This window comes from Nicotiana tabacum, chromosome 21 (genome assembly GCF_000715075.1).
Source record: "Nicotiana tabacum cultivar K326 chromosome 21, ASM71507v2, whole genome shotgun sequence".
Taxonomy (NCBI): Eukaryota; Viridiplantae; Streptophyta; class Magnoliopsida; order Solanales; family Solanaceae; genus Nicotiana; species Nicotiana tabacum.
Window position 1 is genome coordinate 79,277,812 of NC_134100.1, and position 6,000 is coordinate 79,283,811.

Consider the following 6,000-nt stretch of genomic DNA (forward strand, 5'->3'; position numbering starts at 1 on the left):
TGTTGCGGCGTGCAACCCGCTCCTCCAACATATTCATTTACCAATTCTTATAGAAGAATTTCCCCGATAAATGCAACAATTAGTATAAAATTATAAGACAACAAGCATACAATAATTATCATTTAATTATGAAACAAAGGCAAATAGCAAATTATTATGGAAATCAGAGAGAAAATATGCAGTTTAATATTTAATATGCTAAATGACAAATAACAATTAAGGCACATAATTCAAATAGCATGTAACAATTAATGCAGGAATTCAAGAATTAATATTTGATAAAGAATAGGAGAGAAATAATTATTAGAATAATTATTTCATGATTTAAAATAATTTATAATTTTTCAAGTAAGCAGGCAAACAATTAATTTGACGACATATAGACACTCGTCACCTCGCCTATACGTCGTTCACATGCAATTCACATAACAAATAATTTGAGGATTCTATTCCCTCAAGTCAAGGTTAACCACGACACTTACCTCGCTTTGCAAATTCTAATCAATTACTCGACCACAACTTTTCCCTTTAAATTTGTCTCCAAAAGCTTCAAATCTATTCACAAACAATTCGATATACTCAATATGAATCATAGGAATTAATTCCATATGAATTTACAAATTTTCCGGATAAAAATCCGAAATTTATTAAAATATATGACAGTGGCACCCATGCCTCAAATCCCATAAAAACTTACGAAATCCGAACACCCATTTCGAGACGGGTCCAACCATACAAATATTATCCAATTCCGATGTCAAATGGACCTTCAAATCTTAAATTTTCGTTTTTGGAAGATTTTATAAAAATCTGATTTTTCTTCCATAAATTCACGGATTCATGATATAAATGAGTATGAAATCATAAAATATAATCAATATAGGATAAGGAACACTTATCCCAATATTTTCCCGTGAAAATCGTCCAAAACGCCTTACCCGAGCTCAAAAATGGAAAAGGGTTAAAAATGGGACGAATCCCATTTTCCAGAACTTAAGTTCTGTTTCTAGGACTTTTACCCTTCGCGAACGCAGTCAGTGCCTCGCGTTCGCAAAGCACAAATTTGTGCTGTCCCAATTTACACTTCGCGAACGCGAGGGCTACTTTGCGAACGGGAAGCTTGCCTAGCTTGGCCATCGCGAACGCGAGATGCACTTCGCGAACGCGAAGGCAGCCTCTTTCCCTTCGCGAACGCGAGGCTTCGGTCGTGAACGCGAAGCTTTGAACCTCAAGCCTTCGTGAACGCGAAGCACCAAACGTGTCAGTCCCAATTTGCTCTTCGTGTTCGCGAGAGTACCTTCGCTAACGCGAAGAAGAACACACCAGAAGCCTGAAGTCTGCTGAAAACCAGATTTTCTAAGTCCGAAAATTATTCGTTAACCACCCGAAACTAACCCGAGCCCTCAGGGCTCCAGACCAAATATGCACCCAAGTCCTAAAACATCATATGTACTTGCTCGCGCTATCAAATAGAAAAAATAACACCAAGAACTACGAATCGGACACCAAATCAAAGGAAATTTTCAAGAAAACTTTAAAACTTAGATTTTTACAAGCTGACGTCCGAATCACGTCAAATCAACTCCGGTTCTCACCAAATCCGGCAGACAAGCCATAAATATTATAGTGGACCTACACCGGGCTCCGGAACCAAAATACGGACCCGAGGTCAATAAATCCAATATCAGTAATTTCTTAAAAATCATTAAGCTTTCAAGCTTTTAATTTTTCATCAAAATTCCATATCTCAAGCTAAGGACCTCGAAATTCGATTCCGGGCATACGCCCAAGTTCCAAATCACGATGCGGACCTACCGGAATTGTCAAAACACTAATCTGGGTCCGTTTGCTCAAAATGTTGACTAAAGTCAACTCAATTGAGGTTTTAAAGCTCTACTTCACATTTTAATCCATTTTTCACATAAAAACTTTTCGGAAAATTGTACGGACTGCGCACGCAAGTCAAGGAATGATAAATGGTGCTTTTCGAGGTCTTAGAACACAAAATTACTTGTTAAATTTAAAGATGAAATTTTGGGTCATCACATTCTCCACCTCTAAAACAAACGTTCATCCTCGAACGGAGTTAGAAAAAGTACCTGAGCTGGTGAATAAGTGTGGATATTTACTCCGCATGTCCGGCTCAGACTCCCAGGTAGATGCCTCTACCGGATGACCTCTCCATTGCACCCGAACTGAAGGATAACTCTTAGACCTCAATTGCCGGACATGTCGGGCTAGAATAGCCACTGTTTCCTCCTCATAAGTCAAATCTTTGTCCAATTGGACTGAGCTGAAATCTAACACATGGGACGGATCTCCATGATATTTTCGGAGCATAGACACATGGAACACCGGATGAACCGCTGATAAACTAGGTGGTAATGCAAGCATGTAGGCTACTTCACCCACCCTTTTAAGAATTTCAAAGGGTCCGATATACCTAGGGCTCAACTTGCCCTTCTTCCCGAACCTCATTACACCTTTCATGGTGAAACCCGGAGCAATATTCTTTCTCCAACCATGAATGCAATATCACGAACTTTACGGTCAGCATAACTCTTTTGCCTAGACTGAGCTGTGCGAAGTCGATCCTGTATAATCTTGACCTTATCCAAGGTATCCAGTACCAAATCAGTACCCAACAACCGAGCCTCTCTCGTTTCAAACCAGCCAACTGGCGAGCGGTATCGCCTTCCGTATAAAGCATCATATGGAGCCATCTGAATGCTCGACTGGTAGCTATTATTATAAGCAAACTCCGCAAGTGGCAAGAACTGATCCCAAGAACCTCCAAAGTCTATAACACAAGCGCGAAGAATATCTTCCAATATCTGAATGGTGCGCTCTGATTGTCCGTCTGTCTGTGGATGAAATGTTGTACTCAACTCAACCTGCGTGCCTAACTCACGTTGTACAACCCTCCAGAAGTGTGAGGTAAACTGCGTACCTCGATCTGAAATAATAGACACGGGCACACCGTGAAGGCGGACAATCTCACGAATGTAAATTACAGCTATCCTCTCTGAAGAATAGGTAACTGCCACTGGAATGAAATGTGTTGACTTGATCAACGTGTCCACAATGACCCAAACTGCGTCAAATTTTCTCTGAGTCCGTGGGAGCCCAACAACAAAATTCATAGTGATACGCTCCCACTTCCACTCAGGAATTACTAACTTCTGAAGCAAACCACCAGGTCTCTGATGCTCGTACTTAGCTTGCTGACAATTCAGACACCGAGCTACATAAGCAACTATATCCTTTTTCATTCTCCTCCACCAATAATGTTGCCGCAAATCTTGATACATTTTGGCGGTACATGGATAAATAAAGTACCTGGAACTGTGTGCATCTTCAAGAATTAATTCACGAAGCCCATCCATATTAGGCACACAAATATGACCATGCATTCACTGAACTCCATCTCTCCCCACAACAACCTGTTTAGCATCACCGTGCCGCACCGTGTCCATTAGGACAAGTAAATGAGGATCATCGTACTGCCTCTCTCTGATGCGCTCATATAAAGAAGACCGAGCGGCTGTGCAAGCTAGAACCCGACCGGGTTCTGAAATATCTAACCTCACAAAATGATTAGCCAAAGTCTGAACATCTGCAGCTAATGGCCTCTTACCAACCGGAATATACGCAAGACTAGCTATACTCATAGCCTTTCTACTCAAAGCATCGGCCACCACATTGGCCTTTCCGGAGTGATACAAAATGGTGATATCATAGTCTTTCAACAACTCCAACCATCTTCTTTGCCTCAAATTAAGATCTTTTTGTTTGAACAGATATTGAAGGCTACGATGATCAATAAATACCTCACACGAGACACCGTAGAGGTAATGCCTCCAAATCTTTAGCGCATGAACAATGGCTGCCAATTCTAAGTCATGAACAGGATAATTCTTCTCGTGAACTTTCAACTGCCGCGACGCATATGCAATTACCTTGCCATCTTGCATTAATACTGCACCAAGCCAATATGAGATGCATCATAATATACCGTATACGATCTTATACCTATGGGTAATACCAATACTTGCGCCGTAGTCAAACCGGTCTTGAGCTTCTGAAACCTCAACTCACACTCGTCTGACCATCTGAATGGGACACCTTTCTGGGTCAATCTGGTCAATGGGCTTGCAATAGATGAAAACTCTTCCACGAACCGACGATAATAACCTGCTAAACCCAGGAAACTCTGGATCTCTGTAACTGAAGTAGGTCTAGGACAATTCTAAACGGCCTCAATCTTCTTAGGATCCACCTTTATGCCTTCTGCCAATACAACATGTCCCAAAAAGGCAACTGAGTCTAACCAAAACTCACATTTTGAAAACTTGGCATATAACTGATTATTCTTCAAGGTGTGAAGCACACTTTGAAGATGCTGCTCATGTTCCTCTCAACTGCTGGAGTAAATCAAGATATCATCAATGAATACAACCACAAAAGAATCCAAATTAGGCTTGAACACCCGATTCATCAAATCCATAAATGTTGCTGGGGCATTTGTCAACCCAAATGACATTACTAGAAATTCATAATGCCCATACCGAGTTCAAAAAGCTATTTTAGGGACATCAGATGCCCTAATCTTCAACTGATGGTAACTAGACCTCAAATCAATCTTCGAAAATACCTTGGCACCCTGAAGCTGATCAAATAAGTCATCAATTCTTGGAAGTGGATATTTGTTTTGATAGTGGCTTTGTTCAACTACCGATAATCTATACACATCCGCATAGAGCCATCTTTCTTCTTTAAAAATAATACTGGTGCACCCCAAGGTGAAACACTAGGTCTAATGAATCCCTGATCAAGCAAGTCTTGTAACTGCTCTTTCAATTCTTTCAACTCAGGAAGGGCCATACGGTATGGTGGAAAAGAAATGGGCTGAGTGCCCGGAGCCAAATCAATACAGAAATCAATATCTCTGTCGGGTGGCATCCCCGGCAAATCTGTAGGAAATACTTTTGGAAATTCACGAACAACTGGTACTCCTGCACTGGGATCGCGAATATAAGCCAAATAGGCTAGACACCCTTTCTCTACCATACGCCGAGCTTTCATATAAGAAATAACCCAGCTGGCAGAATGACCAGGAGTTCCTTTCCACTCTAACCGAGGTAACCCCGGCATAGCTAGGGTCACTGTCTTGGCATGACAATCCAATATAGCATGATAAGGGGACAGTCAATCCATATACCCAAGATGACATCAAAATCTACCATATCAAGAAGTAAAAGATCAACACTAGTCTCAAGATTACCAATAGTAATCACACACGAACGATAGACATGATCTACTACAACCGAGTCTCCCACCGGTGTAGATACACACACAGAAGCACTCAGAGAATCACAAGGCATAACCAAATATAAAGCAAAATAGGAGGACACATAGGAATAAGTAGATCCTAGATCAAATAGAACTGAAGCATCTCTATGGAAAACTGGAATAATACCTGTGATTACAGCATTAGATAACTCGGCCCCAGGCCTAGTTGGAAGAGCATAAAATCGGGGTTGGGCCCCACCACTCTGAACTGCGTCCCTGGGACGGCCTCTAACTGGCTGGCCTCCACCTCTAATGGCCTGACCTCCACCTCTAATGGCCTGACCTCCACCTCTAATAGCCTGACCTCTACCTCTAGCTGCCTGACCCCTACCTCTAGCTGGCTGAGCAGGCGGTGAAGCAACCGGTGCCGGTATGATGGCACGAGAATCTTGCCGAGATCTGTTACTCGCCAATCTAGGGCAATACCTCCTGATGTGACCAATGTTCCCAAACTCATAACACCCATCCTGATGCCGTGGCTACTGAAGCTGAAGCTGACCCAAATAGGTCGGATAACCGCTGTAGTAACTCTGGAGTGGTGGTGCACTGATAGGAGTTGAATGTGCACTGAATACTGGCTTCCCAGAGTAAAGCATAATAGGACCGTGACTCCCTGAAGCACCGGGAGATGCATGAAGTGCTGAATGA